The following is a 27,448-nucleotide window of genomic DNA, read 5'->3' as shown; positions in this document are numbered from 1 at the left end:
AAGTGGAAAACCATTGTAATCTGTTACGATTAGTGGATTAAATCCTCAGGTGAGGTAAATCACTCCGCGGGGGTGGACTGGAGTAGTTTAGTTAACAACGAACCAGGATAAAAATAACTGTGCAATTTATTTTTATCGTTCAAGTTTTTAAGACTACACTTATTCAAACCCCCCCCCCCTTTCTAAGTGTTTTTCTATCCTTCACAGTATGCTCCAGATACCTACATTAAAACACAAAATATTTGTTTTTTTTTCTTTGTTCATTTATGAGTTTTCAATCTTGTTTGAATATGACAAACCCAAGAATCTCGAATTTAGGTATTCCCCTTATAGACCTTAGTGATGTAGCGGTTACTAACGTTGATTCAGTACTAAACAAGTGGTGGTAAATCTAGAGCTGTCAAAATGGGCTCGGACCATCGGGCCAGCCCATAAGCCCAACAATTTAGCAAGGGCCGGGCCACAAAATACCTTAAAAAACACGACCCTGTCTTTTTGGGCCAGCCTACCAGGCGTATGTTTTTTATGGGTTGGGTCGGGCCGGGTCAAGCAGGCTTCGGGCTGACCCATTAAAAAAAGATTTTGGTAAATTTTGGGGGAAAAAGATTGAGATAAGATATGATTTCATAAATGTGTTTTCAAATGATAAAAAAAAGTTAAAGAGGATGAAGATATATTTTCAAGATGATGTTGTCAAGGAAATGATTGTGAGATGGAGAGAAAATTTGATAAGTATTGGTGATAATATTAAGTTACTTTGAACTTTTACATGGATGATTTTGTGGTATTCATATATATTTATGGATAAATATTTTAAACATCACTTATATACGTTTATGATGACTCTCTACTTATGTTGTGTTGCATTTATCCATTACATCCTTTTTATAAAATTTAAACTGTTCCATTGAAATACAGGTTGGTCTGGCCCATCGAGCCGCATGAGACTTTGAAAAATAGGTCGGGCTCAATTTATGTGGCCCATTAAGCAATTGGGCCGGATCAGCCTATTTAAACACATTGGCCTACCGGGCCGAAGCGGGCTGGGTCGGGTCGGCCCATTTGACAGCTCTATGTAAATCCCTATGACATTGAGCCTTAGGGTGGGATTTACCTTTGGGTGAAATCAAGATGACGAACCCTATTGGAATAGAGTTTTCTTCAATATGAATAAGCCTGACGTTTTATTGTTGTAATAGATTAAAAATGTTCTACATAAATTCATTTGTGTCTGGTGCTCTGAACAAAACTTTGAGCTGTTAAAAGTCATGTAATATTGGTGGAACCGATGATCCAAAAGGAGGAGGTGATTTTGCAATGGAGGAAGCAAACGTTAAGGAGAATGAAAATGATGTTGGAACGAAGGAAAGTATGAGTTTCTTGAACTATTGACTGAGGAGTCACAATTGAAGCATGGGGGGTCCTATCGTTGAGGATGTTTTACATATAAGGGAGAGAGAACTGAAGAAACATTGCTTTGAAGAAATTGGACAGTTAAATGCATATCGTTAGTCGTACTTTGAGTGCGAACTAATTTTGAACCTACCATCGAAGAAGATTGCAGAAAATACGGCTATGAAATAATTACGATTGAGTGAGTTGTAATAGAAAATGGTTGCAATGGTCCAACTAAGAAAACTTGAGGAAATTGATGAGAATTTTGGGGAATCAAAAGCCGATTCTTATAGACGTAACTATTGTTTTGTATTGGAACATAAAATAAGTGATAGGTTAATGACGACTACTGTAGTTAGGGGTGTTCAAATTAACCGGTTATATAAATTATCCATATCCAAATTCGATTATAAAAAACCGGTTAATTTTAGTATGGTTTTTAACCAAATCTACATTTTGGATATTTTATAAATATGATTTTAACCGAATTCATATTTTGGAAATCCATATCCAAAATAAAAATTAAATTAAAATATTTTCTGAAAATCAAATTTTTTCAGAAAAACGAATAAATTATTATTTTTTAAACGATATAATTGGTTTTTTTCGAAAATACAAAAATTTGATTTTATTTCTAAAAACATTTAAAAAACGAGTGTTATAAAAAATACAAAAAAATTGAATTTTTTTCAAAAATATGAAAATTTGTTTTTTTTCTTTTAGGAAATATAAAAGAAAATCAAGTTTTTATTTCAAAACTACGAAAAATCGAGTTTTTTTCCAAAAAATACGAAAAATTGATATTTTTTCGAAAATGGTTAAAATCACTTTTAATCGATGTTTTTTTGAAATATGGAAAGTCAAATTTTTCGAAAATAGAAAAAAAATCGAGTTTTTTTTAAATACGAAAAATCATTTTTCATAAATACAAAAAGTTAGACTTTTTTTGGAAATTAAAAAAAAATCAATTTTATTTCTAAACTTGTAAAAAATCGAGTTCTTTCCGAAATACGAATGAGAATACGAATAAATTGAGTTTTTCAAATAAATACGAAAATCGTATTTTATAGGAATTAAAAAAATCAAATTTTTTCAAAAATTGAGTACTTTTGAAAAAATGAAAAATCAATTTTTTTTTCGAAAATACGAATATTTTTTTTCGAAAATATGAAAATCTTTTTTTTTTCGAAAAAATACAAATTTTCGAAACCGATTTTAAATTAAAATTTGGTTATGGATTAACCGGTTATATAAAAATATAATCATTTATATGGATTCACTACGCCAAAAAAAACTTAAGAAAGCGCTTTTTTGGGCCTTTAAAAGCGCTGTCGTAGGTGGCGCTGCTATAGGTTTTAGCAGCGCTTTTTGTTTAGGCAAAAGCGCTGCCTTAGGTATACCTTAGCCAGCACTTTTTTCTAAAAAGCGCTTCCTAAAATAGGCCTTTAGCAGCGCTTTTTTCTAGAAATGCGCTTTCTATATAATGCTTTTTATGCTTTCTTTAGGCAGCGTTTTTTCAAGGAAAAGCGATGCTAAAAGCCTACTGTAGAAAGTGTTTTCCTGAAAAAGTGTTGCCTAAGAAAGCGCTTTTCTAAAAAACGCATAAGGCAACGCTTTTAAAAACGCTGCCTTATGTATACTTTAAGCAGCGCTTTTTCAGAAAAAACGCTTTCTTGAGTGTCTATAGGCAGCATTTTTTTGTCTATATTTTGGTTAAAACCTGGAATAATAACACGGTCAATAATAAACCTGTAAACCTGCAATATTCAATTGTAATCCCACTAACCTATTATATACAATTATAATCCATTGTAATCTGATTATAGTAAATGATTATTAATTGAATATGAATTGGTTAGGTTAATTATCCGTCCATGAGCACCCCTAATTATAGTGGCTTATGGTATAGTGGTAATGGTTCTTCGATGATCGATCAGAGAAAGGTACCTTCAAAAGATTAGTTCTCCAATAGTTAAGTTAGTGTATGAGTGAGACAGAACTTTGCAAGTGTGAGTGCAAAACTACTTGAGTGTGACTCATGGACACAAGTTCTTTTACGATGTCCATGAATAAGGAATTTGAATCCTCGCCAATTTTTTAACACCTCCAGCCCATTCTGCTTTGAATCTAACCTTCAAATTAATCCAACAATGAAAAAAAAAATGCAATTAATAACTAAAGAGATCCAATCATTAGATTTAATCCAATGGTCACCTATTGCACATGAGAGATGAGCAGCCGGGAGAGAGCATGAGAGGATCTGGTTCCATGAATAAGTGTTTACATATACGTCATTGGCCAGTCCAAAAAAAAATTTTAATATAGTATTTATTAAATTAATTATTTATCAAAAACAAATATTTTTATTAGATAATTTATAATCTATAAATAAAGTAATTGTATAATCAAAGACCATATAATATATATTATATGATATTATTTTTATCCAAATATTTAATCTAACGTTCTCACAAAAAATACTTAGATGGACACAATCATAATACATGGATTTACGCATAACCAATCACAATTTTTTTATTAATTAAATAATAAAAATAAAATTGTCTCTCTCTTCCATTATCACAACCACCTCATGTTGTCAATTAAAAACAAATTAAATTTTAAATAAATTTAAATTTTTTCTCTCCTTATTTATTGTTCATAAATATATAAATTTAGATTCGTTTCCATGCAATTATTTCTCTGTTCTCACGTAGGCTAATATGTAAAAAAGAACATGTCAATTCTTCATTTGTCGCGGATACAAATGGTTAGATTTTTTGCTCACATCAACTAGGACTTAGGTTTTAATAAAAAAAAAAAAAAATAGACGTGTGTAACGTAAAAGCAACATTAATTGAAATTACTTGATTTAGTCTTTAAGAAAAATTATTCACAGGGAGACATATTGATAAATGTTAATGCATTCTTTTTTTTTTTGACAGAATGCATTCTTAAAATAATAATAGTTTATAATCCTAGTTGTCTTTATAGATCATGTGATAATTTGATTGATGTGAATTTAATGAAAAAATATTCTTATCGATTTATTAAGTTATCTCAATAGTACAAATTATTACTAATGATTAATGTTTATTTATAGTATCTACTATCTTCCAAGTGGTGGTAGTTGTTGTACGAATCCGTACTCCATGCAAGCACAATAGTAACTTGTGCACATTTACAACAAGTGCCGTTAGGTACACGAAATTTTGATGCACGACTTTCATTTTCTTGAGAAAAATGAGCAACTTGTTAATTAATTACTCTATATTAGTTCAAAGGAGGATAGGCCAAAAAGATATGACAAAAATTAACATTTTATATTGTGGGTTAGGTGGCATAGACAAATTATATCATATGATCGATAATATTGAATTCGTGATTATTAATAAAAGATGATAAAAATAATCAACTATCTACCACAGATTAGAACATGTTTAAGAACTCTCTAATCTATTCTTTTTTTACTTTTTAATTTACACTATAAAATGTCTTTAATGGTAATTGACTAATTCATTTCCAATTAACCAATCATGTATTTTTCTTTTTTACAAGTGGCGTTTTTATTTCAATTTCACAATAATATACTTTTCAAATTGTCTTCCTTTCTCTTTCCCGGTTTCTCTACATACGGTTTCTCTTTCTCTCTCCACAGTTCTTTTGTTTTCTCACTGTCCCTTTCTCTTTTCCCTTCAAACCATAACGGGTTCGTCACTGTCATTGATGCCTCATGACACTTCAAGGCTATCTCCACCGCAAATTGATTCGGCATGTTAACGATTTGTTCATTGATTATGGTAAAGTCATCTCCTTTCTCTTTCAAATCCGATTGCATTCCTTTTTATTTTTTATTTCTTTTTCATTTTGGTTATCATTTTTCGTTTTTGTTATTTGAATCCGATTTAGGTTTGGGAAAGTGTTTATTTTGTTTTACTTATGGTTTTGACAGTTTTTGGTCTTGACGGTGAATAATTTTGTCGATGATTATAACAGCGGCCGGAATAGAAAGGAAAGTCACCATCGCCTCTTTTGGAGGCTTAGTGAAATACTTAGGAATACAAAAGTTAATGATATATGTTTGGTGAATAGGTTTCGTTGATGGGAAACATATTTTTCACCAATTGTGTGCTCATGTCTCTTTCGAGGATGCTGGGAGGAAAGTCTCCTTGTACATTGGTCTTCCGATGAAGTATGGTTGTTGTCTTCACTCCTTGAAACATGGGGATGAAAGTTGTTTTCACAATGACTATGGTGATGCCTCCTTGGCAACTCTAGAGTTTTTCACAGTTGTGAACTGGCGTCATCGGGAGCATCCCTGGGATGACTCCGTAGTTGTAAAAGACAATTATGAAACAATTACGATTGTTAGAGTTATAATAGGAAATGATTGTGGTGGTGCAATTGAGGAAACTTGAGGCAAACGATGGAGAATTCAAGAGAATCAAAAGACAATTCCCACACATAAAACCACTACTATGTATTGGAACAAAGATTAGATGATAATTAAGTTGTTGACGACTACTGTAATAAAGCTTTTGTTGCAATGGTAATGGTTCTCGGGTGATAATTAAGAGGGGAGTACCTGCAGAAAGTTAGCTTTCTAATGCTTGTTAGTGTCTCGGTGAGACAAAAACTTTATAAGTGTGAGTGAAAAAAGTACTTGGGTGTGGTTCATAGACCAGAGATCGTGCTTTTGTGTGGTGTCCGAAAATGAAATCAACATATACATTATTGATTGACACACTCTTACTAGATTGAACATGCATATTTTATCGACCCTAATTGGTCGTTGGTCGGTCAAAACAAAAAAAAATTAATAAAAATTTATTAAAATAATTTTTTTTATCAAAATAAATAATTTTTTTTATCAAAATAAATAATTTTTTTTATCAAAATAAATAATTTTTTTTTATCAAAATAAATAATTTTTTTTTATCAAAATAAATAATTTTTTATCGGTTAATTCATAATTTTATAACTAAAGAGAACATATTAGTATTATGTTGTTTTATATAAGTATCTATTGTAGTGTTTTCACATAAGCTAATGTGAAAGTAACATATTAATTATTCATTTGTTGTTAATACAGATAATTAGACTTTAGCTGAAATCTATTGAGACCTAGGTTTTAACATACAAAAATTTAGATGTGTGAAACGTAAAAGCAACATTAGTTGAAACTACTTGCTTGACTCTTTCCAGAAAATTATTCACGTGAAGCCATATTGACTAATGTTAATGCATTCCTAAAATTAATAATCATTTTTTTTATAATAATGATGATTAATGTTTATTTATAGTATCTAATATCTATGTTCCAAGTGGTGTGGTGGTAGTTGTTATATGGATCCGTACTCCAGGCGTGCACAAAAGTATCTGATGACTTTCATTTTCTTGATATAAAAATTAGCAACTTGTCAATTGATTCATTTTCATTATGTTAGTTCAAAATTAGGATAGATAAGCCAAAAAAGAAGATACAAAAATTAACATTTTATATTGTGGGTTAGGTTGCAAGGACAAATTATAGCATATGATAGATAAGTACCAGCGTTTGATAGTTGTGGTTTGCATCAGTTGGCCACATAAAGAGGAGGGTGTAAGTTCAACCTTTAATAGAGATTTAGTTAAATATTGTAAATAGTTAAGGGGCTAAAATCTTCTTCAAGCAAATGACAATAAATTAGTTTTTTTAAGCAGTTTCATTGCTAGCTTTCAAACTCAATGATGATAGTATAATTAAAGAAAGCAACCTATGACTCGTCAAGAAATAAACTTAAGAGCAAAGTGTTTGGATAATTATAAACTATTTAGCAAAACACTTGAAGTTTTTGGTTCGTGAGCTCAGTCAATTAAAAGTTCTCGTTTGATTATTGAGTTTAATTAGTCAATAAAAATTCTGTTTGGTTCTTGAACTCATCCTAGTGTAAAAACTCGGTTTGGTTCTGAGGGTATCTCAATGTAAAATATCTCGTTTGATTTGGAGATTAGTCTATCCAAAATCTCTTGTTTGATTGTAAGAAAGTTCGTAGGCAAAAGTTCACATGTGATATAGTAGGAGCTCTTAAGAAGAAATTCTTGGTGATAAGAGTAGGCTAAGTGGTTAAGTTGTACCTCTATAAATAACTGATGAATTTCTTGCCTCCCTTATCTCTTTATATTTCGGTTCTTTATTTCTTTCTGATGCATTTTCTTATTTTCTTCTCATTGATTTTTTTCTTTAATTATTTTGTTGCATATTCTCTATTTGATTTATAAATATGATTTAAACATTTTTATAAATCAATATTTTTATAATTAAATATTGTTTTCAACCTTCACAATTCACCATCCTTGTGCTTGTAGTCACTTGTCCAACAGGGAGGAGAGTCACTATCACACTGATGATGATGACACCCACTTGCCAACTCTTGAGCTCTTGACATATACAAATAACATCAACGTGAGTATCCTTTGAGATGACTTTGGAGTGGCCGCATTCATTTGCATTACTATTTATGAGTTGAATCTTTTCTTGTTTTTTTTCAACACGAAGAAGCCTCGCGTTTTATTGCTATAAATTTTTTGAAAATGTTCAACTTGATTTCATTTGCATTTGGTGCTCCGCACAAAGCTAAGAGTTGTTGAAAGTCAGATAACTGTGGTGGAGCCAAAGATTGAGGAGGAGGATGATATTGTGGTGGAGGAAGCGGGAATTGATGAGAAGAAAAATGATGTTGGAACAAAAGAATAAAATGAGGTTTTCGAACTATTGGCTAAATAGCCACTATTAAAGCTTGGCGATCATATTGTTGAGGATGTTCTTCATGAAGAGAGAACTGATGAAGCATTATATAAAAAATTGTGGACAATTAATTCTAGATCAATAGTTTCACTATAGAGTGCAAATTAGCTTCGAACATACCATCAACAGAGATCGGAAAAACCAATAATGAAACAGCTACACTTGTCGAAGTTGTAACATAAAACAATTGTAGTGTTGGTTAACTGGAGAAACTTGAGATAATCGATGAAGAATTCAAAAAAATTAACAGATGATTTCCACTTATGGAACCACTATTCTGTATTGGAATAGATAATAGATGATAGGTCAATGACGACCACCGCAGTGAGACTTCTGATGTGGTGGTAATAATTGTTTAGTAACTAATGGGCGTATGTGCAAAAGATTAGCTCTCATGCGGCTAAATTAATGTCTAAGTGAGACATTTTGCAAGCGTGACTGAAAAGAATATTTAAATATAATTTATGGACAGAAGATCATGTCTAAGAATGAAGGTTCACATGTAAGTTAGTAATTTACGTGCTCTTATTGCATTGAACATACAAATTTGACCTTTAATGATTGTTGATCCGTCCAAAACAAAAAAAAAATATATATAATATAACATTTATTAAATTAATCTTTATCAAAATAAATAATTTTTATCTGATAATTTACTATCTATAAATAAAGTAATTTTATAATTAAAGAGGATATATGAGTATATTGTTTTTAACTATATCTATCGCAACGTTCTCACATAAGCTAATGTAGAAAACGTATTAAGTATTAAGTATTATTTGTTGTTAATACAGATAATTAGACTTTTTGCTCTCAACAATTGGCACTTAGGTTTTATTATAAAAGTTTAGAAGTGTGAAACATAAAAGCAACATTAGTTGAAATTACTTGCTATTTTTGTCTTTACAGAAAATTATTCACATGGAGTCATTCATATTGACTAATGTTAATGCATTCTTAAAAACAATAATTTATTTTTTATAATAATGATGATTATTGTATATTTATAGTATCTATCTTCCAAGTGGTGGTAGTTGTTACACGGATCCGTACTTCAGGCGTGCACAAAAGCATCTGATGCACTTTGACTTTCATTTTCTTGAGATACAAATTAGCAACTTCTCAATTGATTAATTTCCATTAGGTTAGTTCAAAATAGGATAGATAGGCCATAAAAGAAGATACAAAAATTAATATTTTATATTGTGGGTTAGGTTACATTAACAATTTATAGAATATGATCTCCGGAAAGAAACTTTATTGCATATTTTGATGATGACAATTAATCTTTGAAAATAATGACATTAACAATTTAAAGTCATGTATAAAGTGGTTAAAGATGCAAACATATCAATAGAGTTTAATAAGCCTGAATGATTTTCTCAGGATGACATCTAAATAGAATATAACTCAAGCATCATCTTAAAATAAAGTTCAAGCAAGTGCCTATAATATTGAAGTATCTGACAAGACTTGAAGTGTCTGAAAGCTCGTCCTACTGCATTTGAGTGAGTAATATTATAACAGCATAAGGGTTTTTTCGTAAAGTTATACGACTAATCACACACACACTAAAATAATTTTTTTAACTTATTTTTCTTCAGAAAATATTTCTAAAACTGTCTTGAAATCATGTCAGAAGATTTGGGAGTTGTCAGAAAAGTTCTGGAGACTTTTTTGTTATTTCCAATCGATTGACACTTCACCCAATCGATTAGATTAGTACAAAAATGCTCCCTAAACAATTAGGAGAATATCTTAATGAGTGATAACGACTATATATCTTTTCTTGTCTTTTAAAACTTCCTAATCGAATATTTTTAGGTCAACCAATCGATTGGTACAAATGTCATCGATTGACTCATCAATTCTGGCCCCAAAAAAATTTCCAATGCTACGTAAAAGTGATACCACAAAGGTTGAAAAAGGGATGCTACAACGCCTGACCAACCGTTGTGAGGTAAGGGGTGGTTGTATGTATGTTGGTTTTCATAACGACCGTGTGACTATGGTTATAAGGTAACTAGTGCGCTACCTATCACAACAATTATATATATTTGGGCTTGTTTCGGTGGTTGAATGTCGTAAATGGTGGGGTGTGGAAGTTAAGCCCAATATGAATAATAAATTATAAAGGTTTATATTAATAAGGAGAATTAGGTTAAGTAAAGTTTTGGAAAGAAGGTTTGGAGAATTAACCGTGAGAAAGTTGCAGAAGAGGAAAAGAGACAAAAGTTGGAAGTTAGGGCAAGAAGGCTTCAATCGGTAAAGTTATAGAGCAACCTTTCATCCAAGGTAAGAATGGGGTTATGACTCTATAATGGGTATTATGATGAATGTTATGTAGGGAATTGGGTTGTGTAAGATGGTTGCCTTGTCTGTTATTAGGTTGTCATTAATTCTGAAATTGTATGCTATCAAGTTGTGGTTGTTTTGACTATTTAATAATATGTTGAATTGTCTGCATAATTGAATCTAAACGAATTGTTGAATCTGTCTGTTGTGAATTATTTTGAAGTTATGGTTGATATAATGTTGTGTTGTTTCTGCATGTTTGATAATGTTGACGATCGTCGGACGATTGGTACCTGTGTTAACATTGAAACGGACTAAACAAAATCTGTGGAGAAAACTGAGAAACACGCTAAGCCGAGGGGCACATGTGTTGTGTCGAGCGACACAATGGGAAACTGAAGAAGTGACGGACGACACAAAAACCACCCCGCAAGTACCAATATCACCCTGCAACGCAACAGTTGCGAGGTGAGCTTGCCACTTCGCAAAAACGTTAGTCGCAACTGTTTGCAAAGGGATATGCACCCCGCAAATTTGCCAGGTACTTTTCACCCCGCAACGTTGCTAGGTGAGAAACACCCCGCAAACACGCTTTCCAAGAGGTACAGCACATTTGTTCAGTTGAGTCAGAGCAGGTGAAATAGGTGATTCTGCATTGTGCTTTTCACCCCGCAACTTTGCTAGGTGTATAACACCCCGCAAACACGCTTTCCAATATGTACTGGCAACTTCGTTCAGTGTGACACAGATGATCCAGTAGTATGTTAGACAACTTGCGGGGTGATTTTCACCTAGCAATATTTGAATATTTAATACTTGCAGGGTGTATTTCACCTGGCAATTATTTTGACATTTCCTTGTTTATTGCACGCTGCAAATAGTAACGTATATAGTAAAAAAAAGTATTTATATTATTCTAAATATTTAGAATAATATAAATATAATAAATAATTAAAATTCAATTTTTTTTAAAAATACTAAATTTATAGTTAATTCTAAATATTTAAATTCATACTTAATATAAAGAAATTTATAATTAATATAAAGAAATACATATTTAATATAAAGAAACATGATTAATCCAAAATATTTAAATTCAAAATAATATTCACTTAGGATCCGGGTCGTCCGCATTATTTTCGTTTGCTTCATCATTCTCGTCTACTACTCCTTGGTTACCAACCGCTCCAAATCCACCACCACCATATTGTTGTTGAAAGAATTGTTGCATTTGTTGCATTTGTTGTTGCATTTGTTGTTGTATTTGTTGTTGCACTTGTTGTTGAATTTGTTGTTGTGTAAGCATCATTTGCTCTTGTGAAAGTCTCAATGCTTCCTCCAACTCCATTTGTTTTTTTCTCAATGTTTCATTTTCACGTGCTGCTTCAATCTGAGCTAGTTGTTTAATTGTTTCAATTATTTCAGGGGTTAATGTCGGAGGACGTGAAGATCCTTCCCCGTCAGCAATTTGATTTCTGTTTGATCATTACTTTCTCAACTCACCATTATATCAAATAGGTGAAATCAGAGACACATGTGCTTCATGACTAGACAAGAATTAGTAACTATGAGAAGGAAATAGATGAAATGAAGCACATGACTAGACAAGAATTTGTAGTACTGATTCTCAAGCAGTAATAATACTAAGAAATAGGGTGCTCATAGGTGGATTATTGACATAAGTAAAAATAGTATGAACACGTCCAATAAAACTTAAAAACAATAAAAATTAGTAGAGTTGTATATGCGATGATTTTCCAATTGCCATATCAGAATAAGCCAAACAGAAATTCCTATAGGAAATTTTACTGGATGAAGAAAACTCTAATAATTAAATATAAAGGAAAACTAAAAAAACATTATAAATGATATGACTTTATCTATATAGCTAGTAGCTACTATAAGTACTTGTTGCATGACAAACCACAATGAAAATGTAATCTGTTGTATTTTTCATCCTGTTAGTACTTATTCAAGTGAAATAATTTCAAGGGAAATAATTCCAACATCCTTAAAGGGTAGCTGATAGAGTATGAAATTGAGCTTAAGTTATTTAAAATAATTTATGTTAGTTGGGCTTATCTTAGATATTATTTAGTTAGTCTTTTAATGTTTGGGCTTTTATGTTACTACCCACTATTGCCATCACTATATATGTACTCTTAATGAGAGAGTGAAATGAATCAATGAAAAATCAAAGTTTATTTTATCTTTTATTCTCTTAGCTTGTAGTGTTCTTTCCCTTTAGTTAGAAAACCCTAGTTTTATAGTGTTGATAGGATTAGCTTCCTATCAGTAGCCTAAGCCTAACCGTGCAAAATACGATTGCCAATAATAGATACAATAGATCCAATCTAACACTTGCTTACCTCTTAAAATAGAACACATCCTCTATCTATCATAATTCCAACTAATAACCTACTAAAGTAAACTTTAAGTTTTTCCCTTAATTTGATCATAACTCACATACTCAGATATAGCTCTATTATTGATCAATATATAATAAAGTTATATAAACACTATAAACACAAGCTGTGACAAACTATAATTTTGAGTGAGACCAAGGCAAATTAGAGGACCCAATTGACCCTGCAATGTTACAACAAAAGAGGCATAGAAAAAAACAAAGCAAACAAGTCAGAAAGAAACTAACCAAATAGGTTTGACTGAAAACAGGAAGATAAGCAATATCCTCAGATTCACCCCAAGCCCTAATCAACTGCAAAGCCCTCGTCCTATTCGTAATGTTTTTTGACGAACGTTATTTCTATATTTAAAGAGGAATTCAGAGATAAATAAACAAACTGATGCTATGATATTGTACTAGCTTCACTCAATGTTCCATAGTTTGATTAATTCTCACCTCAAACCAAATCGAACTTCAAACCTAGCTCAAAACCAATTCTGCATCCCAATACAAATCTGTTAAACAAATATGTCAAGCCAAGTATATTACCTGCCAAAAATATACAGAAATTCAGAACTGCATTCATGCCCAAAACAATTTAAAAGAATAAAGACTACATGAACCTGCAAGTCAAAGCAATTCAACATCCAATTCAAGTTCTACAGATTCATACCAAGCCAAAACACTTCAAGACCTGTAATCACACATCAAAACCAAATCAAATCTCAGATTATCCCCTAACTCACACATTCAAATTGCACAAAATATACATACACATTCAGTTTCAAAACTCAAAATGAAAACATACCTGAACTCTCAATTGCAAAACGAAGACAGAAAGAGTATGAATATAAACTTTGAAGCCAACACGATTCTTAGCTAGTAACACCAACACTGCAAAGACATAACACTGAAATCTCAATTGCAGAACGAAGCTCACAAGAAAGGAACGAACGATTGAGATGCGAAACCCCCAAATGCAAAACCCCCAAATACGAAACCCCCAAATGCAAAACCCTAGAAAGAAACAAACGAATGATTGTACCTTGCGAGAAGGCTTGCAACAAACGATTAAGGCTTGAAACGAGTGGGAAGGCTTGGAAATACAGCTTGCGAGGATTAAGGGTTTTGTGAAAAAATGGTTTTTCTTTGAGTGAAACAGAGGCAAAGAGTGAAAGACTAGAGAGACTGAGAACGTGGGAGATGAGTATCAAAAGGAAATATTAAATAAATTTGCGAGGTGAAACGTACCCAGCGAATTTTAACACTTGCGGCGTGCTTAACACCCCGCAACTTCCGTGTCTGACACATGTCCTACCAGCCTGAACTTTAATTAATTGCCAGATTTTATATTTTTCCAAAATTTTAAAAAAAATCTTGCGAAGTAATATTCACCTCGCAACGTAAAAACGCTTTGAGATTTGCGGGGTGATATCCACTATGCAACTTTTGTGTCAGTAGAATCAGAAAAAAAGTTACCTGCCACTCTGCCTTTTGAGTAAATGTAATATTTATATTTTCAATTAATTTTTTAAAATATTTTTGCGGGGTGTTTAACATTCTGCAACTCTTTTTTCCAAAATTTCAAATTTCCCTCCCTCCGTTGCGAGATGGAAAAGCATTTATATTATTTTTTTTAAGAAATCCGGCTTGCGAGGTGAATTGCATCCCGCAAGTGCAATATTTTGCGAGGTGTGAGTCACCTGGCAGATTCACCCGGCTAATCAACAACTTTCTTGTAGTGTTTGAGATGACTTTGGAGTGGCCGCATTCATTTGCATTACTATTTATGAGTTGAATCTTTTCTTGTTTTTTTTCAACACGAAGAAGCCTCGCGTTTTATTGCTATAAATTTTTTGAAAATGTTCAACTTGATTTCATTTGCATTTGGTGCTCCGCACAAAGCTAAGAGTTGTTGAAAGTCAGATAACTGTGGTGGAGCCAAAGATTGAGGAGGAGGATGATATTGTGGTGGAGGAAGCGGGAATTGATGAGAAGAAAAATGATGTTGGAACAAAAGAATAAAATGAGGTTTTCGAACTATTGGCTAAATAGCCACTATTAAAGCTTGGCGATCATATTGTTGAGGATGTTCTTCATGAAGAGAGAACTGATGAAGCATTATATAAAAAATTGTGGACAATTAATTCTAGATCAATAGTTTCACTATAGAGTGCAAATTAGCTTCGAACATACCATCAACAGAGATCGGAAAAACCAATAATGAAACAGCTACACTTGTCGAAGTTGTAACATAAAACAATTGTAGTGTTGGTTAACTGGAGAAACTTGAGATAATCGATGAAGAATTCAAAAAAATTAACAGATGATTTCCACTTATGGAACCACTATTCTGTATTGGAATAGATAATAGATGATAGGTCAATGACGACCACCGCAGTGAGACTTCTGATGTGGTGGTAATAATTGTTTAGTAACTAATGGGCGTATGTGCAAAAGATTAGCTCTCATGCGGCTAAATTAATGTCTAAGTGAGACATTTTGCAAGCGTGACTGAAAAGAATATTTAAATATAATTTATGGACAGAAGATCATGTCTAAGAATGAAGGTTCACATGTAAGTTAGTAATTTACGTGCTCTTATTGCATTGAACATACAAATTTGACCTTTAATGATTGTTGATCCGTCCAAAACAAAAAAAATATATATATAATATAACATTTATTAAATTAATCTTTATCAAAATAAATAATTTTTATCTGATAATTTACTATCTATAAATAAAGTAATTTTATAATTAAAGAGGATATATGAGTATATTGTTTTTAACTATATCTATCGCAACGTTCTCACATAAGCTAATGTAGAAAACGTATTAAGTATTAAGTATTATTTGTTGTTAATACAGATAATTAGACTTTTTGCTCTCAACAATTGGCACTTAGGTTTTATTATAAAAGTTTAGAAGTGTGAAACATAAAAGCAACATTAGTTGAAATTACTTGCTATTTTTGTCTTTACAGAAAATTATTCACATGGAGTCATTCATATTGACTAATGTTAATGCATTCTTAAAAACAATAATTTATTTTTTATAATAATGATGATTATTGTATATTTATAGTATCTATCTTCCAAGTGGTGGTAGTTGTTACACGGATCCGTACTTCAGGCGTGCACAAAAGCATCTGATGCACTTTGACTTTCATTTTCTTGAGATACAAATTAGCAACTTCTCAATTGATTAATTTCCATTAGGTTAGTTCAAAATAGGATAGATAGGCCATAAAAGAAGATACAAAAATTAATATTTTATATTGTGGGTTAGGTTACATTAACAATTTATAGAATATGATCTCCGGAAAGAAACTTTATTGCATATTTTGATGATGACAATTAATCTTTGAAAATAATGACATTAACAATTTAAAGTCATGTATAAAGTGGTTAAAGATGCAAACATATCAATAGAGTTTAATAAGCCTGAATGATTTTCTCAGGATGACATCTAAATAGAATATAACTCAAGCATCATCTTAAAATAAAGTTCAAGCAAGTGCCTATAATATTGAAGTATCTGACAAGACTTGAAGTGTCTGAAAGCTCGTCCTACTGCATTTGAGTGAGTAATATTATAACAGCATAAGGGTTTTTTCGTAAAGTTATACGACTAATCACACACACACTAAAATAATTTTTTTAACTTATTTTTCTTCAGAAAATATTTCTAAAACTGTCTTGAAATCATGTCAGAAGATTTGGGAGTTGTCAGAAAAGTTCTGGAGACTTTTTTGTTATTTCCAATCGATTGACACTTCACCCAATCGATTAGATTAGTACAAAAATGCTCCCTAAACAATTAGGAGAATATCTTAATGAGTGATAACGACTATATATCTTTTCTTGTCTTTTAAAACTTCCTAATCGAATATTTTTAGGTCAACCAATCGATTGGTACAAATGTCATCGATTGACTCATCAATTCTGGCCCCAAAAAAATTTCCAATGCTACGTAAAAGTGATACCACAAAGGTTGAAAAAGGGATGCTACAACGCCTGACCAACCGTTGTGAGGTAAGGGGTGGTTGTATGTATGTTGGTTTTCATAACGACCGTGTGACTATGGTTATAAGGTAACTAGTGCGCTACCTATCACAACAATTATATATATTTGGGCTTGTTTCGGTGGTTGAATGTCGTAAATGGTGGGGTGTGGAAGTTAAGCCCAATATGAATAATAAATTATAAAGGTTTATATTAATAAGGAGAATTAGGTTAAGTAAAGTTTTGGAAAGAAGGTTTGGAGAATTAACCGTGAGAAAGTTGCAGAAGAGGAAAAGAGACAAAAGTTGGAAGTTAGGGCAAGAAGGCTTCAATCGGTAAAGTTATAGAGCAACCTTTCATCCAAGGTAAGAATGGGGTTATGACTCTATAATGGGTATTATGATGAATGTTATGTAGGGAATTGGGTTGTGTAAGATGGTTGCCTTGTCTGCTATTAGGTTGTCATTAATTCTGAAATTGTATGCTATCAAGTTGTGGTTGTTTTGACTATTTAATAATATGTTGAATTGTCTGCATAATTGAATCTAAACGAATTGTTGAATCTGTCTGTTGTGAATTATTTTGAAGTTATGGTTGATATAATGTTGTGTTGTTTCTGCATGTTTGATAATGTTGACGATCGTCGGACGATTGGTACCTGTGTTAACATTGAAACGGACTAAACAAAATCTGTGGAGAAAACTGAGAAACACGCTAAGCCGAGGGGCACATGTGTTGTGTCGAGCGACACAATGGGAAACTGAAGAAGTGACGGACGACACAAAGTTGGTGTGCCGAAGGGCACAGTGTCTCCCTCGTATTTGTTTAACTTACTAGTCTGATTAAGAGTAGTATATGTGTGTGTGTGTGTATATATATATATATATATATATATATATATATATATATATATATATATATATATATATATATATATATATATAAGTAACAGAGTTATAATGTAGCAGAGTCATTAAGATAGCAGACTTGATGTTAAAATAGTAGAGTTAAGATTGAACAACAGGGTAATATTAAGTAGCAGAGACATTGATATATATATATATATATATATATATATATATATATATATATATAGATAATAGAGTTAGTGTTAGTGTTAAGTTAATATAATTGCTTAACAGAAGTAGTTATAACAGACTTAGGGCTAAGTAACAGTGTACTAATAAATAACAGAATTGGTAAACGCAGAGTAGGAAAATAACAGAGATGATATAAGTGAATAAGCAAAGTAGTTTAATTAAATGACAGAGTAGTTAAACGAAATAGCAGGGCTATTTATAACATGGTTAATATTAAATTACAAGGTTACTAAAGAATTTAATACTAGAGGTAGTTAGTGGTAGGTGAAATATCCATAGTAAGCAGTGGTTGTTGTGTTGTTGTTGCTAAGTTGTTATTGCTCAGTTGTTGTGTTGATGTTGTTAAGTTGTGGCTATATTGTTATTGTTAATAATTATTGTTGTCATTGTTACGTGGTTGTCGATAATTGTTGTTAATTTGGTTGTGTTGTGGTTGTTGTTATGTTACCTCTAATTCTTGGCAGAAAAGTTGAAGGCTTACACCTGTGTTGACATGTTGTCGTTGTTGCCTTATTTATTGGCAAGACTAAGTTATAGGCTTATGGCCTGTGTTGGTTTGTAGTTGAGTTGCTGTTGAATTATTGTTGTTATTGTGTTGTGTTGTTGTTGTTGTTGTGTTCATATGTTGTCGCATACATAGCATATCAAGTTGGGAGCTTATGCTCGGTAAGTTGGCTTGGATTGGCAAAATTTGAAGTTGAAGGCTTATGCCTTGTTGATGCCTCTATTAATTGGCAAATATTAAGTTGGGGACTTTGCTCTGTTGGTATCACATGCATGTGCATCGTAATGAATCGCATATTAAGTTGCATCTTTGAGTTGTGGTGATGATGAAATAATTGTTATACTGTGTTGATGATATCGTTGTGAAGCTGAAATAGTTGTTATACTGTGTTGATGATATCGTTGTGAAGCTGAAATAGTTGTTATGCCTTGTTGATGGTTTTGTTGTGATAAATGTGGTTTAAATGTTGTGAGGTGGTGATTTTGCATGAACTGATTCTAATATAGTATTTATCATACATCCAATTATATTGTTCGATATTTCACCCCTTCTGTTTAAATGTTACCCATATTTTGGTAACGTGCAGGTAATCCAGAAGTGAAAGTTGTTTACTTTCATTAGTTTGAGTCAGGTGTAGTCGCTCTGATACGTAACACTCGGGGGGATGAACGCTTGTGTTTTATCGTTGTTATTATATTTAGTTGCTGAATTTTAAGTTAAATTTATCAAAGTACCTTGTTGTTTCGAAGTTGTTTTCAGTTGGACAATATGTTATGTCATTTAAGTTGAAATTATGATTCCGCTGCTTAATGTTAAAAGTTGTTTTGTTTTAAAGACAAATTATGTTGTTAATGGTTCACCCGGTTTTTGAGTGTTATGTATCTGTTTTATACGTGATTAAATGACTTGGTTTTTGAGTAGTAAGTGTAGCATCCTATTTGTATGTTGAGATTTTGTAACTCTTATTTTATTAATATTTACCGGGTAGAAATGGGGTGTTACATTAGTGGTATCAGAGCCCGGTTAGTCCGTCCGACCAGTTTGTCGAGCCAGTAGAGTAGTATGCTAGTTGAATACTGTCGATATGTTGATTCATAGTACGCGACATGTGTGTGGAACACTGTCGGTGCTTTCTCGCTTTCTAATCGATTGTTGCAGGAATTAGTTTGAGATAAGTGGGGGAGAAGCTTTGCTTCTCAGATATGTTTAAGTTGAAAGATGTTTGTTCAGGATGCTACTGATGGCGACAGTGCAAGTATTACTGAAGTTTTGGTTGTTTCTCGAATCTGAAGATGACAAGGATTCGAGATTTTGTATGTTAATAAAGTTGGAGCATCTTGAGGGAGAATGATCAGACATTGTTGATGCTTACCTCTCGAAGGGTGAGGAGCGATGTTAAGGCTGTTGATATACGAGTAGAGCGTAAATCCCTGATGTTTTCTGAAGGTGATTGTTAAGTAAAGAGGATGATTTTAAAAGATGGAATTTAAAAAGTTGCGATGTTCCAGCGTTGTTTGTGGACCGTGAAGTTATCGGTTTAAGTAGTCCTTGCATATGATGTCGAAGTTTGAATGGTGGTAGAGTGATAGATTATTGTAGACCTTGTCGTGGGATCCTTATAAGTGATTATAAAAGTTGTTGAAGTTGTTGGAATGTTCTGAATCATGAGTCAGAGTCGGAAGTGCGAGGAGATGAGTATGATTTCGAGAATGGAAAGTGTTGGTACAGGTACAAGGAAATTATGTTCTGATGTTATCGTAAGGTGTGTAGTAGTATGTTGTTGTATGACGTCAGTGTTCGCATTTTTGGATAACTTTGGAAATTCATATCTTGTGTTCCGGGTATCGGATTGATGTTCTGTTTTATCCTATGAAGAGATAAAAGTATATTCTAACCTATGAAAGTGTTTTCAAATACAGTAGATGCATTCCTATATGGAGGAACTCTGAAGTCGGTTACGTAACTAGAGGATTTTGGGCATGGATGGTTATTGCCGCAGTCGTTCGAAACAAGGTCAAGTGTAATATATTATTGGCGAATAAGTTGAGAAATGAGATGTTCGGTATTAAAAAGGATGTGAAATTATTGGAGAAGCGCATAGAGATGCATTTAATATCGATTAAAAAAGATTAGAATGAAGATGTCTTTTTAAGGGAATATGCTGTTAAGAAGAATTAGAGTCGTGTCTATGATGCCAAAGTGGCGGCATGTGTAAAGGAAGAATTTGGAGAGGTTCCATCATCAAACCAATGTAGAACGATGTTGTTGAGATTTCAATTGAGACAAGACGAATGGTAATGCCAGTATAGTAATAATTCTTGAGTTAGAGAATACTTATCCTTTGTGTGATGCTAAGTAATTGTAATATGTTGGGCGTTGGTGTCTCATTGACAAGATCGAATGAGAGGAGAATTGTGGGAGTATTTGTGAACCTTAAAGTAAATTATTGGATTATGGCGCTGCACGTGACTCGAATACCAATTCTAAAGGAACGCTATTATAGTTTGGTAACGAGGGTTATGCTCCATTATGGTTATCGGCTATCTATTGACAAATTGAGGAACTGATCACCCTTAATCTCTTGTTAATAGTAGACCAGATCGTGTTGGATGGTATAGACTTATCTTGCTATGTTAATAGTGTGTAAAGTGATTGATGAATTATATCGTGAGGATAGTCGCTCACCAGTTTGTGTGAATTAATAGAGAAGTGGCTAGGAAGAGTTGAGAAGTATTGAACAATTCAGAGTTGCAGGTTTATATGCGAGCTAACATCGCAAAGTGAAAGACTGAGAATATCAAAGTGAACAACGAGTTTATGGTGGATGCTAAAGAAAGTTTGAAACTAGATGGAAACTTGTGAACTAGATAGTTGACGAAAATTTTAATGAGAACATTGATTTGAAGTAGATGATCAGAGTTGTGCAGCTGAAGCGTGATGTGGCACAATTGCTATGAATGTACAACTCGTTAAAAGTGAAGGATTAAGAATGTTAGAAGCCTATGGGAATGATATGTCTTGATCTACATGCTTAATTTGGTGGATTGTTGATATAAGGATGATGTGCTAGGGTGCTAAGTTTTCTAGTAAATATTTACTGATTTTACATGGATATTATTGTGGATTGTTGGTTAATGGAGAGCTATGTGTATGGTTGTTGAGTTATACGGTTAAGTTGGTGTTATGATGATTTTGTTATCGTTGTTGTGATGTTGTTTTTGATTATCGTATGTAATGAAGAGTAATCCATATTATGACGAAGTTGATTATGTTGACTATGTTGATGTCACTATAAGAGTGATGCGACGATGCGAATAAATTTGCTGATATTTTGTTGATAATCAACATACATGGATACTAGAATAAAATTGTGTATGAGTTTTGGTGTTGAAAATGTTGTTATTATGATACTGTGATGTTCTATATCCAAGTATAAGTGTGGTGTTGTTACTACTTTAAATGCTGATATGTTAGAATATGGTTGAGTGGTTGATAAAGTTATTAATGATTATGTCGTAAAGTTGTTGAATGATTAGCATGTGTATATCTGATTTAAATCGTGTGGAGTTATTGTTATGTCTAGGAAAGTAGTGATTAAAGTGTTGCCAAACGCGACTTGAGGATCAGAGAGTTAGATGTGAAGTCCACGTTAAGAGTTGTAGTATCGAGTGAATTTTCGATGACAAAGATATTCTAAGTGGGGGAGAGTTGTAACGCCCCGAGTATTTCGTTAATTATCTAATTATGTGTTTTTGGATTACTCGATAAATTATGAAGTGATTGTGAATTATTGGAGTTTATACTATTTTAATTGAATTAATTAATTAACTAGTAGTGGTGGAATAATAGTGTAATATATATTTGAGCTTGTTTCAGTGGTTGAATGTAGTAAATGATGGGGTCTGGAAGTTAAGCCCAATATGAATAATAAATTATGAAGGTTTATATTAATAAGGAGAATTAGGTTAAGTAAAATTTTGGAAAGAAGGTTTGAAGAATTAACCGTGAGAAAGTCGCAGAAGAGAAAAAGAGGCAAAAGTTAGATGTTTGGGCAAGAAGGCTTCAATTGGTAGAGTTATAGAGCAACCTTCAATTCAAGGTAAGGGTGGGGTTCTGACCCTATAATGGGAATTATGGTGAATGTTATGTAGGGAATTGGGTTGTGTAAGATGGTTGCCTTGTCTATTATTAGGTTGTGATTAATTCTGAAATCGTATGCTATTAAGTTGTGGTTGTATTGATTATATGTTAATATGTTGAATTGTCTTCATAATTGAATCCAAACGAATTGTTGAATTTGTATGTTGTAAATTATTTTTATGTTATGATTGATATAATTTTGTGTTATATATATATATATATATATATATATATATATATATATATATATATTGATAATAGTGTTAGTGTTAAGTTAATATAATTGCATAACAGAAGTAGTTATAACAGACTTAGGGCTAAGTAACAGTGTACTAATAAATAAAACAATTGGTTATCACAGATTAGGAAAATAGCAGAGATGATAAAAGTGAATAAGCAGAGTAGTTTAATTAAATGACATAGTAGTTAAACAAAATAGCAGGGTTAGTTATAACAGAGTTAATATTAAATTACAAGGTTAGTAAAGAATTTAATACTAGAGGTAGTTAGTGGTAGATGAAATATCCACAGTAGGTAGTGGTTGCTGTGTTGTTGTTGCTAAGTCGTTATTGCTCAGTTGTTGTTGTGTTGATGTTGTTAAGTTGTGGCTATATTGTTATTGTTGATAATTGTTGTTGTCATTGTTATGTGGTTGTCGATAATTTTTGTTAATTTGGTTGTTTTGGTTGTTGTTATGTTGCCTCTGATTCTTGGCAGAAAAGTTGGAGACTTACGCCTGTGTTGACATGTTGTCGTTGTTGCCTTATTTATTGGCAAGACTAAATTATAGGTTTATGGCCAATGTTGAGTTGCTGTTGAATTATTGTTGTTATTGTGTTGTGTTGTTGTTGTTGTGTTCATATATGTTGTCGCATACATAGCATATCAAGTTGGGAGCTTATACAAGTTGAAGGCTTATGCCTTGTTGATGCCTCTATTATTTGAAAAATATTAAGTTGGGGGCTTTGCTCCGTTGGTACCACATGCATGTGCATCGTAATGAGTCACATATTAAGTTACATCTTTGAGTTGTGGTGATGATGAAATAGTTGTTATATTGTGTAGATGATATCGTTGTGAAGCTGTAATAGTTGTTATACTGTGTTGATGATATCGTGAAGCTGAAATAGTTGTTATGTCTTGTTGATGGTTTTGTTATGATAAATGTTGTTTAAATGTTGTGAGGTGGTGATTTTACATGAACTGATTCTAATATAGTATTTATCACATCCAATTATATTGTTCGATATCTCACCCTTTCTGTTTGAATATTACCCATATGTTGGTAACGTGCAGGTAATCCGAAAGTGGAGGTTGATTACCTTCATTAGTTCCAGTCAGGTGTCGTCGCCCTGATACGTAACACTCGGGGGGATGAACACTTGTGTTTTATCGTTGTTATTATATTTAGTTGCTGAATTTTAAGTTGAATTTCTTAAAGTACCTTGTTGTTTCGAAGTTGTTTTCAGTTGGACAAGATGTTATGTCATTTAAGTTGAAATTATGATTCTGCTGCTTTATGTTAAAAATGGTTTTGTTTTAAAGATTAAATTATGTTGTTAATGATTCACCCGAGTTTTAAGTGTTATGTATCTGTTTTATACGTGATTAAATGACATTGTTTCGAGTAGTAAGTGTAGCATCCTATTTTTATGTTGAGATTTTGTAACTCTGATTTTATTAAGATTTGTCTGGTAGAAATGAGGTGTTACATATACAACCATTAAAATTGATATATAAGATAATAATTTGAAATTTTTAATTATTCTTGACAAACACTTTATCAGCAAGCAAAATACCTTTTTTATTTTAATTAACAATTGTCTTTATTTGAGACACAAAATTCTTTTTTTTTCAAATTTCAAAATTTTTATTTTTCTCACGGATAATTATCAACAAAATGTCAATTTTATTTTAATTAACAATTATCTTTATTTGAGATACAAAATTGTTATTTTCAAATGTTAAAATTTCTATTTTCATCACGTGGCACTATCAACAAAATATCTATTTTATTTTCATTAACAATTTTATATAAATACACAAGTGAATGACAATTATATATATATATATATATATATATATATATATATATATATATATATATATATATATATATATATATATATATATATATATATATATATATATACACACTTTGCTACATAATATCATTATTTAGCTTTGTTATGATTTTCACCATATCTATCTCAAAATCATATTACATCTTATTCATTATAACTTTGAATTCTACTGATTGAAATCATATGATTTTTTTCATTTTGACTAAATCATTCTCAAAATCGCATCTATATCACATATATTTCAATTTATTACAACTATCTTAAAATTTATATTATTGTCAACTTTATCTTTTTATTGATTATAATTGATTGACATTTTATATCAATACTATTTCAAAAAATATCATTTAATATGCTAGCAATTTACACATGTATATTAGTAGTATTTGTTATAATATTTCGAATAAGAGTTAACAAGATGTATAAGCCATGTATTTTCAATGACAATATTTCAATGCACCCCATAGATCTCTTATACACCACGCAAAATTCCATTTTTGCCCCCAGCTTTCGTAGATACACTTCCGGAAGCACGCCATTCATGCAAAAAAAATTGATAGGTTCCCTAGCAACATCTACGGAAGAATAATAAACTACTATATGTGGGGAAAAATACAAATAAATTCAGCTCACGGATAGTTCTGTAGGTACATCTACGGAATGACTTAGCGCCACAATATTCCGTAGATGCATCTACGGAAGTGTCTGATATAGTTTGAACCATCATGATCACTCCCTCCATTGTTTCATTTCTTCAAACTATCCATATTCCACACCCTAAAAACCCTACATCATCATTACCTATTTTCACTCCAAGATTCAATTTTTTTGGTGCAACAAGTCAAAGGAAGCAAGAGGAGTCTGAATTTCAAGTAAATATCCATCTTCAACCATTACATTGTTCATATTATGCATCTAATTTTTTTGAAAAAAGTTGCGCTGCTTCCGTAGATGCATCTACGGAACGTGTTAAAGATGAACACTTCCGTAGGTGCATCTACAGAACAATCACTGAGTTGTTTTTTCCAACAGTTATGTAATTCTGTGTTATTTTTGCAATTGTTTGCAAATAGGTATGGTGCATCCCGATAATATTTCAAGAGAATTAACTCCTTTAGTGGATGTTTGTACGAGTGTTGATGGGTAGTCGCAAAGATGGTAGATGTCGGAGGTGACTTTAGTAGCAAGGAAGACTTTGATGATCGTGAAAGCATGCTAACATGGATTCGTATGAATGAAACTAACCTTGACTTTGGTTTGGTAATAGGAAGATCGAATAATGGTACGGCAAGAAGAAACTCGTTTGTAACAATGATGTGCGAAAGAAGACGACATGGGTACTAGAAAATGTGGGTGTCTATTTAAGATCTGTTGTTACATGTTGGCTAGCAAGAAGTGGAGATGCTCTATTATTTGTGGTTTGCATAACCATTATTTGTGCGCAAAATTACAAGGCCATCCTAGTGTATGGAAGGATGCAAGAATAAAAGGTGAAGAGGTACCATTTGAAGAATGAAAGGAATTCTGAATTTTTGAAAAAATTCACGTGGGAACCGGTTCCCTTAAAACAGAACCCGGGTTCCCTATATGTAACGTTATTAAAATTTGAAAATTTGAACTGGGGAACCGGTTCCCATAAACTGGAACTCGGTTCCTGGACATGATGAGCGAAAAATAGCTGGGCAGAGGGAACTGGGAATCGGTTCCTCCAAACTGGAACTCGGTTCCCATATGCAAAAAACACCAAAAACATATATTTAAAGGTTTGAATGATTTTCTAATGTTTTGCAAAGATTATGGAAGATGTATGAATGTTTGAGAACACTTGTTTATGCATCAAGAGAGTTGTATACCATATACCTTAATATTTTTGATCAATGAAGTTTAAGTTCTTTTTGAAATACTTGAATCTTTATGCTTTCATATGAATTCATCCATTCCTTTTGCAATTGAAATCTTGTCTTCATCAAAACCAAGTTGTAGAAAGATTGTCTTCACATTCTCCCCCTTTTTGATGATGACAAATTACTTGAAATTGGTAGGATTGGTAGGGTGGTGATGTTGCTTTAAAATTTGAATCTCCCCCTAAGACAAAGCTCCCCCTTAATATGATAATTGATGCTCTGCTTGAGTTGATTCTTTTATTGAAGATTTGCTTGCTACAAATTGTTAGAGAAACATACAAACATACATGTGCATATATATAATTTATATATAATTCTTCTCCCCCTTTGTCATTAGCAAAAAGGAATGGAAAAGAAGATGAAAGATAGAAGAAGGTATGTATAATAATAAAAACAAAAAGTGAACACATAGAAATAATGATAATGGTAACATAACATAAGTCTTACAACATAGGAATTGAAACTTAATGGAACATAACATAGGAAATAAAACATAGTGCAAACTATAGATGCATAAACGGAAAGGATATTAAACGAAAAGTACATGTAAATTTAAAGGAAACAAATTAAACACATAATGCTCATTCATCATCCAAGCCATCAATCTCTTCATCATCTTGGCCTTGGTCACCATTATCCTCTTGATTGGGTTGGTTATGGTATTGGAGGATTTGTGCAAATTGTTGGCGAAAGAAGGCATTTTCCGCTTGTTGTTCTTGATAGTGGTTAGCAATGGTGGTTTCAATAGAGCACAATTTGTTGAAGACTATATCCAAAGTCGCACCTCCTTCCGGAATGGGTGGTGGAACATCATCATCCTTGTAA

General features: G+C 32.2%; 1 long non-coding RNA gene across 2 annotated transcripts; it reads right to left on the bottom strand.

Moving 5' to 3' along the window:
- Nucleotides 1–13,129: 13,129 nt before the first annotated feature.
- LOC131637350 (uncharacterized) lies at nt 13,130–14,086 on the bottom strand. 2 transcript variants are annotated; one of them, XR_009294310.1, is made up of 5 exons: nt 13,930–14,086; nt 13,693–13,778; nt 13,508–13,578; nt 13,341–13,433; nt 13,130–13,244 (listed from the first exon to the last, which is right to left on the bottom strand). It is a non-coding gene; the product is annotated as an uncharacterized LOC131637350 (long non-coding RNA). The 2 variants fall into 2 exon arrangements; XR_009294311.1 differs by having other exon boundaries at nt 13,130–13,212.
- Nucleotides 14,087–27,448: the final 13,362 nt, after the last annotated feature.

This window comes from Vicia villosa, unplaced genomic scaffold, assembly GCF_029867415.1.
Source record: "Vicia villosa cultivar HV-30 ecotype Madison, WI unplaced genomic scaffold, Vvil1.0 ctg.001967F_1_1, whole genome shotgun sequence".
In the NCBI taxonomy this organism is placed as follows: domain Eukaryota; kingdom Viridiplantae; phylum Streptophyta; class Magnoliopsida; order Fabales; family Fabaceae; genus Vicia; species Vicia villosa.
The sequence above is the reverse complement of the archived record's forward strand: the minus strand, read 5'-3'. Positions and strand labels throughout refer to the sequence as shown.